A 12,767-nucleotide genomic window follows, 5' to 3' on the forward strand; every position below is an offset into this window, starting at 1 on the left:
TAAGGAGAGTAACTAAGAACAGAGTAGGGTCAAAGAGCATGAGAAGATGATTAATATTAAACAGGGATGAGAGGTGGGAGGGAAAGGGAGAGAGAAGGGAAATTGCATGGAAATGGAAGGAGACCCTCAGAGTTATACAAAAGTACATACAAGAGGAAGTGAGGGGAAAGGGAAAAATAATACAAGGGGGACAAATGAATGTCAGTAGAGGGGGCAGAGAGAGAAGAGGGGAGGGGAGGGGGGGTAGTAGAGGATAGGAAAGGCAGCAGAACACAACAGACACTAGTATGGCAATATGTAAATCAATGGATGTGTAACTGATGTAATTCTGCAATCTGTATATGGGGTAAAAATGGGAGCTCATAACCCACTTGAATCAAAGTGTGAAATATGATATATCAAGAACTATGTAATGTTTTGAACAGCCAACAATAAAAAATTAAAAATAAATAAATAAATAAATAAATAAAAAGAATACATGTCAGTGCAATTTACTTAAATCTATAATTAAAAGGTGCACATTGTCTTCAAGAGCACTGTGCGGAAGATCTGAAACCACTGGTTTCTAACTCTGCTTCTTGCACTCTGTAACTTTGAGGCTTAGGCAAGTTTTGTGTCAGCTGCTGACCCCTTTAGATCTTAATTTTTTTGTTTGAACATAGGCATGATGGACAGGAGTCTGGTCCATGTGATCTCTTAGCTTCTGTTCAGTTTCTGTCAATTAGATATGTAAGGAAACAGAACACATGGATTCTTTATTCTATGATTTTAAAAAATCCATGTGTTCCGTTTCCTTACATATCTAATTAAAAATTAATCTAATTAAATTTCGCTGACTGAAGAAAAAAGATAAATACATGATTTGAAGTCATGAAAGTGAATCTAAAATTTTAGATTACTGAGATGATATTGGGTATCTAAATTAAAAATTGTGTGTTTTTGGAAAAAAAAAAACACTAAAAACTTCATGGCAACTTCTTTGGTTCTGTAATGTGTCACAGATGTGGCCCCTCAGCTACGCATAGTGGGAATCCTCAGGGACAGTCCACTTGTAACGTTGCGAAGGTTCCACGTTGGTCAGGGTTGTCAAAGTCAGCTTGAGACGCTTACAAGTGCGACTCTTCAGACCCTTCATTGACAGGGCTTCACATGTGGTGGGCCTTTTCCTTAAAGTTCTCAGGAGGTGCTGTGGCGTACAGAAAAGCTCGTTAGCTGTTTCTGTGCTGATTGAAGGTAGACATTTCCTGTCACAGTCTTACCATTTTAAAATCTGATTCCCTCATTACATCCACATGAGACTAAGTGGGGTTTGGTATTATGCTCTTTCTTCCTGCAGAAATGTATGATTATTTTTAGCAATGCAAAGTACTATGAATACATAAGCAGAAAGCAGAGGTTAGGCATACAGATTCTGTGAAGTAGAGCTGTATTTAAAACCACGGTGTTCTCATGCTCTTTTAGTGTTACAGCCTAATAGTTTTATTACCAAGTGATGACACACAGTATATCTGCTTGGAAATGGACTGCAGGAATTTCTCATGTTGCATATTTTAATGTTCAGTGAAAAAGATGAATTGATTATAACTTTATAATTGGTCTAAGGACATCAAGAGTGAAATGGCTAGTGAATGTAAGGTTTTTAAAATTTTTTTTAAGAAACAATTTTTATTTATTTTGAAAGTCTTCTATTTTGCACAGGAAATTTAAAAGAAGATTAGGTACTAGCATGGTATTTGAATAGTATCCTTCCCTCTTTGAGTGATTTATCTTGTTAGTTGATCATGCATCTTATCTACCCTAAAAAGGGTTTTCTTTTCAGGCTCTGTATATACTTTGTAATATTCATTATTTGTCTTTGTTTTATTTAGCTTTATTTTTGTCTCTGTGACCAAAACAGCCAACAAGAACAACTTAGAGGAAGAAAAGTTTATTTGGGCCTCTTGAATTCAGAGGTGCCTGACTCAACTTCTGTAGGCCTAAGAGGAGTCGGCACATCAAGGAGGAAGGGCCCAGCCAAGGAAAGCTGCTCCCCTCATAGCAAGAGAGAACCAGGAGGGGGTGACCCGGAGGATGCACCCTTCCAGGGCACACCTCCAGTGAGCCTCCAGCCACACCCCAGCTGTATGTCGTTACCTCCCACTCATTTAAGCTGTGACTGGGCACAACTCTGATAATCCAATGATTTCATCTCCGAACATTGGTGCATTAACAGGAGCTTTGGGGGATACCTCATATCCAAACCATGACATTCTCCACTTGACCCCTCAAAACTCATGTTCGTCTCACAATGCAAAATGTATTTATCTTATCTCTAAGAATCCCATAGTTTTGAAAGTTCTATCACTTTCCGAAACTTCAAGTCCAAAATCTCACCTGAGGCTCTAGGCAAACTCTTGTGAGCACCTGTACAGATCAAAAGGAGGGCCAGGTGGCACATGCCTGTAATCTAGTTGGTCAGGAGGATTGTGAGTTTCAAAGTCAGTTCTCAGCAACTTACCAAGGCCCTGAGAAACTCAGCAAGACCCTGTCCCAAAATAAAATATAAAAAAGGGCTGTCGATGTGGCTTAGTGGTTAAGCACCCCTGAGTTTCAATCCATGGTACCCAAAAAAAAAAAATCAAAAGGAAGCTATATATCCAATATACAGCACACAGAGTGAATATTCGTATCCCAAAAGGAAGGAAGAAGGGGTGGGACCCAAAGTAAGACCACACTCTAGCTGGGCAAACAGGTCACGTAGCCCTACCCTCAGCTTGGTGTGTGCTCTCTGAAGGGCTCGGGTGGCCCCCTCTGTGGCCTAATTGCCACCCACACTGTGTCCTTTTTACCCTGTCTCTCTGCAGCCAGCAGCTTTTCTGGGCAGACAGTCCACATTCCCCCTCTGTGATGACGGAAATCCAGTTACTAGTTTATTAAGAAAAAAAAAATAAAGCCAAACACCCAAATGTGAATCTCCCACTCGCCCCAGTTCTGGTGAGCTGTGTCAGGTGTCACAGCTGGCTTTGCCTCCCTGCACTTAGCTGACAGTGTGTCCACGTGTTCCTTTGGCTCAGGTGGACCCGTCCCTGGTGTGGATTTGTTCATCTGGGACGTGCTCTCCCACTGCTTGGCACCATTCCTCCAGGGACACCCTTGTTAAGCAGTGGCCACGTTTTCCTCTGGTGAACTGTGCACATGGGTGAATTCCACGGAGAGTGATCTAAAGGCGTCTGAGGAAGGGACAAAAGTCATCTTCTGCACACACAGAAAACTACCTGTGGTTCTCCCCCGTCTCCGTCCTGGTTCGCTGCAGCGCGTCACACGTTCTGTTATTTCTTGTTACTCTGTCTTCTGTATTCTCAGACTCCTGCCATCTTTTAAAATATTAAAAGCCAGATTGTTTAATTTGGCAATCACTTTTTCTCACCTAATGTAGAAGGAAATTCTTGGTGTCTACTACACTATGTTAAATCTCCATTGTGATTTGCTGTGTTTATCCAATCCGTAAGATAAGTAGAGTGCATTGATATTATGTATTTAGAGTGCATTTGATCACTGGAAATATTTGGTCATTGGAAAGAACTGGAGAGAACTTTGCAAATTAAGCTCAGTTATCTAAATTTTTATATCAGTTAGCTTTTTGTTTCTCTGACAAAATTACTCAACAAAAACAGCTCCGGAAGAAAGGTTTATCTTGGCTCCTGGTTTCAGAGGTTCAGTGCTTGGTCCATTGCTGTGGGCCTAAGACGAGGCACAGCATCCTAGCGGGAGCACACGGTGACGGTGACGGTGACGGTGATGGTGACGGAAAGCTGCTCAGCTCTTGAAGCAGGGAAGGTGAGAGACAGAGGAGGAGGGACAAGATACAGTCCCCAAGGGTACACCCCCAGCGACCCACCTCCTCTAGCCACACCCCACCTGCCTACAGTTAGCTCCCAGCACAGCAGTCTTATCAGATGGATCAATCCACTGACTAGGTTACAGCTCTCATATTGGAATTATCTCATCTCTGAACATTCCCTGCACTAAATTGGGAGCTTTTGGGGGATACTTTATATCCAAACCACAACAGTGGTGAACTTTAATCTCCAAATGCTTGTGATCAAATGACTGCTTCTGTTACCACTAGGCAGAACCTTGCCAAAGGGTGCATTAGATATTTATATTTGTAGAGGCTACAGAATGACAGAAAAGAGGAAAATAAAAGTCTTCCTTTCTCCCTCTCAACTGAAGAAGTGTATTTTAATTGCATGAAATTACAATTTTCATTTGATTAAAAAAATAACTGTTGTAAAGGCTTAAGTCTTAAAAAAGTGAATTTGGCTCATGGAATGGGACTTTCTCCTGGTTTTTCTGCTCATGCTAGAAGAGCTGTCTGATTTTTATCTTTGAAGCCCAAGTGTTTAAAAAGCAGCAGGTTCGGATCTCAGAAAACGATCTGACAAGGTGTTTTGAGACAAGCTGGCCTGGCACGTACTAACTGGAAATGCATACATTTTAGTTCCAATTAAAGAGCTGACGTGGGAAGGCAGTTTTACCAAGTGACAACGTTGTAGAAACGGGGAGAAGATATGTTGCTCATTGTTGCCCTATAAAACATTATATTCCTCTTTATTAATTTATACTTAAAATTCATGTTGTTCAATAGCAAAAGATTCTCATGAACTTGTCACCTAATTTCAGGTAAAAGCCATTTAGTTTAAGCATTTGAAATACTTGAAGTATCCACACATTTCTGATGAAACTGAATGCTATGGCTTGGATGGGACTTAGGTATGTCCCCCAAGAGTTCCTGTGTTGAAACTTAGTCCCAGTAGTGGGGCGTTAACAGGGCAGAAACTACTTTATCTAGGGTGTGTAGTGGTGGGGCCTCCTTTAAAGGAGAGGGGGAGAGACCAGAACACACGTGCACTCCGGTCTCTTGTCGTGTGATGCCTAGAATCACCTTGGACTGTGCTCACACAAGGGCCATCACCGGATGTGGCCCTTGGATTTTCTGTTTGTAAGCCAGAACCTCTTTTTTTTTTTTTTTTTTTAACAAAGTGTTCAGAAATTTTGTTATAATATGGACTGATACACTGACCAAAGGAAATTTTGCAGATTGTAAAAGTTGGAAACTACATTTAATGTATATTATATGGTATATAAATATATGCACACGTACATACAATTCCTGATTTATGATGGATTCATGCATGATTTTCAACTTTACAAAGGTACAAAAGCAACAAGCACTGAGTACAAACTGTACTTTAGATTTGAATTTTGATTCTTTACTGGGCTATATGGTGTGCCCTGTGATACTCTCTTGGGGTGACAGCCCAGGCTGTAGCACTCCCAGGCCTGCAACTGGAGAGTGCCCAGATGCTGTGTGGGAGAAATAGAGAACCTGGTGGTTCATGGTCAGTGTTCAGCCTTAATTGAATCACTTGTAGCACTTTTCTTTTTCCTGCTCTAATTATAAAATTGGCCTTTATCCATTCCTCTAGGTCATCACCTGAACTCCTCCAATCAGAGTGAAGGGCAGCCCTGCCTTAGGTTTGAGATAAAAGCAGGTGGACTGCCCACTCAGGTGCGCCCCCTAACCCCATTCCTAGCTTTCTCGCCACCCAGAAGTAAAGGTTGGCCTTGCCCACCACTTTCAAGCGTGTGTTTGATGTGCTAGGATGTTGGGTAGACTGTTAGGTGCAGTTTTTACTTCTGATATTTTCTGTGATGTGCTCACTGGGATATAACCCAGTGTTAGCTGAGGAACATCTGCATTTTATCTCATTTTGTGAAGACTGCTCTCCAATGTTTCCTTCCTCCCCAACTCTCAGAAATGGTTTGTTGTTAATACTTTTGTGCAAATTAGTTCATCTATTTTTCAAGAATTATTACAGGGTTAGGAAGGACCACAGATGGATCCGTCCATAGGAGGTATACTTTCGGAGACCCATCTGCTCCGGCAGTGGCAGGGAAGGAAGACGTTTACATTCTAGCCCCACCATTGTGCTCTGGGCCTGTGACGGACTTGCTGAGTCTTACATGAGTAAGATGCAACCTCCCAGGGGTGTCCTAGAGCCTCAGTGGCTACTGAATGAAACTCGGAACAGCGTCCAGCACATAGGATTGGTCATCCTTGAATTTGCCCCTCAGGTGTAAGGTGTTGGGAACTTGGTCTTGAGAGGAGGAGCTTCGGGAGGTGACTGAGGCACTTGGTTCCTCCATTCATGGGAGAGTGGAGCAGAGGGCTCCCTGAGAGGGGCTCTGTTGTAGAGGCGAGCCCTGTGGTGTTCCTGCTGTGGCCTTACCGTGAATCACCCAGCTTTGGCGTTCGAGGACAGCCACAGGTAACAGACTAACACAGGTGCGAAGCGCTAGTATTACTGGTACACTGCTGTTCTTGTCCAGTGGTCTTCAGTGGGGTTAGGAGGCCAGTAACAGGCCACGGCCTGTACCCGGTTCCCTCAGGGCTCTGGGGTAGGTGGTGACAAGTTAGGGGAAAGCACCTGGGGACAGACGTCTCATTGCACAGATACAGTCTCTCTGGTGGTTCTTCTGCCTCGCCCCCGGAAGAAGGGATGAAAAGTCGGCCCTGGCTCCTCAGGGACTCCGGGACACTCTCTCTTCTCTTCCCTGGTGACTGGGTTTCCCTGGGAGATGAGGTTTTAGGGATGGAGACCAAGGCCATAGCACTTTTGGAAGAATTTCCTTCAGACCAGGAACTCCAGAGAGCCCTACCCTGTGGTTGGGGGGAGTAACCAGGGCCTGTTAGAGACCCTGCTCCTCACGCAGCCCCTGTCCCTTAGTTCAAAGCACCCAGCCTGTGGAGGTGTCTCACATGACAGCCTGCTTCCTGAGCCCCAGGTCACTACTATTTGGAAGGGACGGCCTTCTTGTTCCTCAGTGGTCCTCCATCTAAATGACTTCTCGGGGTCCCGGGTTTCAGCCTTGCTTGCATTAGGGGGATTGGGGAGGGGGCCTGCTGCGGGCCCTCCTTCGTCCTTTCTCTTTCCTCTTCGTTGTTCAGCTCTTCTCCCACAAGCCCTTCCTTTCAGGTCTGTCTGTTCTTTCCATCCTCACCTCCGAGCTCCAGGGACTGCCTTTCTCCGATGTGCAGAACCCCAGCACTGGTGGGAGGTGTTTTGCTGATCCCACAGCCTCTCTGTGTGTTTTCATAACGGATTTCTCCCTCCTGTTATGCTAATGTGCAAGCTTGGGAGCCCCCCGGGGGTAAGTGCCTGGGTGATTTGGACCCTGTTTAGAAGGAAGGTTTTCTTTCTCTACTTTTGAAGAAATAGAGCTCATCCCTGAGGATGAATTGTCAAGAAATATTGTTAGCTTAATATTTTGGTCTTTGAAAATCATTTCACATTCCCCAAGCCCACTCGATAGAATCAGATACATTTTTATAATTTAGTTTTTTCAAGATGATGTAAGAGTAATGAATTTTTCTTTTAATAATCTTTTTTTAGGGGGAGCAGGGGGCGATAATTAGCGTTTCTTCTATCTTTGGTTTTCAAACATCTTAACAGGAATATGGCATTTCTTTTATATTATGGGAAATCATTTATTTTTTAATGTTTTCCTGTTATATTATGTGCACTGGTTATGCATCCTTTTCTAAAGGAATGTAACAAGTTTAGCCCTGTAAAATCCTATAAGCCCAACCATCAAATGGACAAATTTCTCTTTAGAATGATTTCAAACAAAAGTGCATTTACTACAAGAGTAAATACATAGAGAATCATTAACTACTCCCCGTGGGCTTTTTTTTTTTCCAAATGTACAAGATAAGTGATTAATAGAAGTCTAAAAAAATTGCATGTCACTGGGCTACTTTATAAAATATAACATACAATAATTTTAAATAAACATTTTATGTAACATATAACAGAACATATATATTTGTCAAAATTAAGGTCACATCAATTTAGGATCTTAAGCATTTGTTTTACATACAGAATAACAGTTGTGAACTGGGAAACCGCAAACCAAAAAGTGGCCTGCAGTCTCCATTTCATGTCAGTCACAGAACAGTTTATTGGGCATAAAGGAGGGCAACTTGGACCTTTTTTCAGGATGATCAGTCATGATTTAAAAAAACAAAAAACTGGTAAGTTGATTTGTTTATAGTTGAGTGGTTTAATTTCATTGCATCATGAGGATGAGGACAAAAAACTCAGACTGGTCTTTTGGTGTTTATGGTTAGGTTTGGGGGGGTGGGATCAGAATTTCCTATGAACAGTTGACCTGGAGCTGCTGAACTCTGGCCTCTGTTTTCATTTCTGCCAGTTCACATGTCTTACCTCTTGCTGTTTGCCTAGAAAATGTTTTGTTTATGATTCAAAATTGAGCTCTCCCATGGGTGAAACCTTGGCTGCCCATCTAACAGAATTCCTGCTTTCCCTCCCCCATTGTACCTTGGTAAATGAAGTTCTTTTCCATTCTAGGACTTACTGAAAGTCTGTTAGGAAAAAGGACCTTCCCTGGACAGGCTTCAGTTCTGAATCCACTGAGTCTCCTCCTGTTAATTATAGACATTGAATTTGAACAGTCTCTAAATGCTTTTTTTTTTTTTTGATCTGTAAGATGAGATGTGTCATTCCATCCATAAAACAATTAATTGGGGTTCTCCAGAGATGCATATTATACATGTATGTATATACACACACACGGCACATGCACACAGGTGGGTGGGTGGGTAGGTAGACGGACGGGTGGGAAAGTTTATTATGGGAATTAGCTTGTCACAGTGAGAGACTGCCATTTGCTTACTGGGGGACTAGGAAAGCCAGTGGTGTAGCTGACCCTGAGTCAGATGACTTAACAACCAAGGGATTCACTGGTGTAAGTCCAAATAACCGAAAGCCGAGGTACCAGGAGTACCTGTGTCCAGAGTAAGAGAAGATGGCAGTCTCATCTCTGGAGAGAATCCCCCTTTCCTCTGCTGTTTTGTTCCATTTGGGTCATCCATGGATTAGATGACGTCCACCCCCACTGTCGAGGGGAGAGCATCTTTTACTCTGTCTGCTGATCTGAATGGTAGTCCCTCCTGGAAACACCCTCACAGACACCCAGAAATAAAAAATCACCAATTATCTGGGCATCCCTTAGCCCAATCAAGTTGACGTTTAATGTGAGTTATCAGAGCCAGTAAAGGTAACTGTTGTTAATAAATGACCCCTAAAACTCAGTGGCTTATATCAACCAAAAATTCTTGCTCAGGCTGGACATCCATCATGGATGGATTATCTACATCCAAGTTGTCTTCTCTCCACAATTTAGAAGGGGGAAAGAGAAAAGCACTGGCGTAACGTACATATGCAATTTCTCTCCCTATTTTATTGGCATGGCAAGTCACATGCTACTCCTGAGTGTGGGGGAGTAGACTGCACCCCAGAGATGGAGCACAGATGGGATCCCACTACTTCTACAGAGTCCTTGGCAAACAGTAATACAATCGCCAAAGAAATCCCAGAAGTGCCTGTTGAGCACTGCTCCTGCATGGTGAGGAGCTGGAGGAGATACACGGAGCTACCTGCAGAGCGCCTGATATTGAGCAGGAGGCGATTACGTATTCATTCATCTGCTCATACAGTGTAGAGGGGCGTGTTATGAGCTTTTCATCCCAAATCCTAGAAAGACGGTTTGATGTTCCACAAGTCTTGCTTAGCTGCGTACATACCACACCACGTATATACCATGTCACTCACAACTAAAGCAGTTAAATCACTAGGCCATTCAGCAAGACGGTACAGTTACCTAAGGTAACCTTCAGTTTGGATAATCAGACCATAGATACATCAAGGATCTTAAAGTGAACCTTTAGCATCTGCCTTTCCATTAGACTCCTTAATTATTTATGTCATGTTTTAGAGAAGCCAATAGAACTATCTCAGCGGATTGTTTAACTGCCTTTTCCCCATTAAATTGATCAGCTGTCAGTTTGTTCTTTTAGTGTTTCACATACTCAATCTTTCTTTTAAATGGGAAGAAAGGCAATTCTAGGTGGATTGTGCCTCTTTTTGGAAAGTGTATCTATTCATGTTATAGACAGCATTTGGATCACAACAGTTTGCTGTTAGCTTTTTTCTTTGTTGTCTTAAGCTAATACAGTACTGATAACTTTTTGGTATGTGTTCAGTTTCATGAATTTTAACTTTGATGTAGATTTGGGCAGCTGCCCCTACAATCATGATACAAGAGCTTTCTTGGCCTTGGTCTTATCGGAGCAGAGTAATAATTTTAAAATAAGATAAAATGCTAATGATGTCAGTTGAAAATAAATTGTGTGTACAACCACAACTTTCAGCCTTTTGGCATTAGCATGAAGTCGTGCGATGTGTGTTGATGTGCAGAAAGATTGGCTGATGCTGAGCTGGAGAGGTGTGGGGGAGGGGCGCCCGCGTGCCCAGGTCTGAGAAAGCTCATTAAACGGGATATGCTTTACCGCATATCCTGAAGATGTGAACCCTTTAGAGTTTAAAAGTGAATTTCCTATTACGATGAAGTTACAGGTCAACTGTAGATTAGACTGTTCACGCCTCCAATCCTGTCCATTCTGGAGGTAAAGGAATTTCCCTTCTGAGGCTTTCTCCTCCCCTTTCTGATGCTTTTAGTGGTAATTTATTATTAAATCTCCGAGTGTAAATGCAGGTCCTGGTGATTCACTTAATGGCTGTTATAATGATATAATTAAGTGATGGATGAAATATGCCTCGGGTCCTGTTCTGTCTGGACTTGTGTGACTTTGCGGCTGTTGAAGGTGACTCTAGAAACAGGACCTCTGGAGAACACGGGTGCTGCCTTCTCCACTGTTCCCTGGGCGTGTTGCAGGACTGGCTGGAAATCATGGTGCATGCTGCATGATGGTGTCATCTTGTCGCTCCTGCTGTAGCTCAAGGGTGCGTGCCAGCACTGAGAAGCAGACAGAGAAGTAAAGATAAGCAAGTTCTGCCCTGGGTGTGAAGGTGTGTGGTGCGACTGCGGCAGAGAGACGTGGAGACTGCGGTGAGCTAGGGCACGGAGCCGTGAGCTTCCAGCTGTCTGAACAAAAACAGATAGAAAACCAGTCACATGACATTTCCACAGCAGGAAGGGGCCTTGGAAACATGCTCAGCGGAGTCAGCCAGGCACCAGAGCACAAAGTCTGTGTGCCGCTGCTCTGAGGCACCTTGAATGGTCTGCTTCAGAGGTAGCAGGTGGATGGGGGCTTGCCAGGGACGGGGTGCTGGGAGTGGGAGCGACAGTTAGTGTGCATCGAGTTTCAGATTGGGAGGGTGAAAATGTTCTGCAGATGCTTAGAGGGTGATGGCTGTACGGGTTTTACTGTCCCTAATGTCACTGAACTGTTCACTTAAACATAGTTGAAATTTTAAGTGTTATATATATTTTGCCCAAAACAGGAATTTTAAAACCCACATAATATCATCTATATCTCATTCTTCTCATTTTAAAAGAACCAATTATTTTTTGGTTTGGTATTTGTCTTTGTGGGCACCAGTGAGCTAATGCCCTCAGCCCTTTTTCAATTTAACATGGTCTCACCAAATTGGCAAGTCTGGCCTTGAACTTGTGATCCTTCTGCCTTGGCCTCCCCAGTTGCTGGGATTCCATGTGGGTGCCACCATGCCTGGCTTTTTTTTTTTTTTTTTTTTCTTAACGAAGTGTCTTAGATGACCTTAAACCAGTATAGAAGCACAGAGCTCAGCATTGTGAACTACAGGAGAGCAGGGCCTTCTCATGATAGTCGTCAGTGTGAGTGTAAAGGAATCTGACCAAGTATTACACGTTATACTTTCACGTCCTGAGGACTTTGGTAGCCAGTAGTGTAAATATTCAAAACCAGGTAAAATATGGTGATTAATTTGAACATACCCACATATAGGACAGTTCTTTAAAACAAGATTGTTTCCATTCAATTATTTATTTTCCCTCCTTAGTATATTAAGAGAACATAGCAGACATTGAGTTTGTGAAATGAGCCGGTCAGGTGGACGGCACCCCTGCCATGTTGATCAGGGAGGAGCCAGTTCTCCAGGCCCTGCCATCTGTGTCTTAGAAGCCTGGAGACATGGACCTCTGAATTATCAGTGGCCTTATGTTCCAATAGACCCTGTCTCCATGCTGCTCACTGTCAGAGCTCCGATGATGGGAGCACACGCAGGTGCACAGTCGTGCCACCACTACCTGCCCTCTGCCCAGGCGCTCAGCCAGCTCAGAGCAGAGTGCGTCCATGCTTCATCAGAGCTAGGTGCTCCCCAGCCTCGGGAGCCTGGACTCCACATTATCTCCATGGGGAAGTACGTTGGGATTCTGTATGTCAGTCTTCCTCCATAGGCACACCTGGATCACCATCATTTACTTGCACAATAGGCCAGTGGCTCTGTGAGGAGGGTATTATCAATACCTCCACTTCATAGATGAGGAAACCAAGGCACAGAGGCTACGGGCAAGTTTGTTTTATAAAGTGTTAAGATGTCGTCTCTCACTTCACCTCTGTCTAGTATGAGACAACCACATGTGGGTTGGCCTCTGGGCCTTCTGTTCTGTTCCACTGGTCCTTGCGTCTGTACCATGCGGTTCTTGTCACTCCAACTCTGTAGTATAACGTGAGGACTGCATTATGATGCCTCCTGCTTTGCTCTTCTTGCTGAGGGTTGTTGTGGCTATTCGGGGTCTTATTTTTCAAAATGAATTTTGAACTGTGTTTTTAGTTCTGTGAAGAATGTCGTGGGTATCTATATTGGCAGAAAGCCTTTTTAAAAATATTTTGTTGTTGTAGATGGACGGCATGTCTTTAT

The 12,767-nt window shown here is 43.3% G+C and overlaps 1 protein-coding gene across 6 annotated transcripts in view; it reads left to right on the forward strand.

Annotated features, from left to right (window-relative positions):
- Cdkal1 (CDKAL1 threonylcarbamoyladenosine tRNA methylthiotransferase) overlaps positions 1-12,767 on the forward strand; it is a 596,174-nt gene that overhangs the window by 386,517 nt on the left and 196,890 nt on the right. The window lies entirely within an intron of this gene.

The sequence above is a fragment of the Marmota flaviventris genome, chromosome 6 (assembly GCF_047511675.1).
Source record: "Marmota flaviventris isolate mMarFla1 chromosome 6, mMarFla1.hap1, whole genome shotgun sequence".
Taxonomy (NCBI): domain Eukaryota; kingdom Metazoa; phylum Chordata; class Mammalia; order Rodentia; family Sciuridae; genus Marmota; species Marmota flaviventris.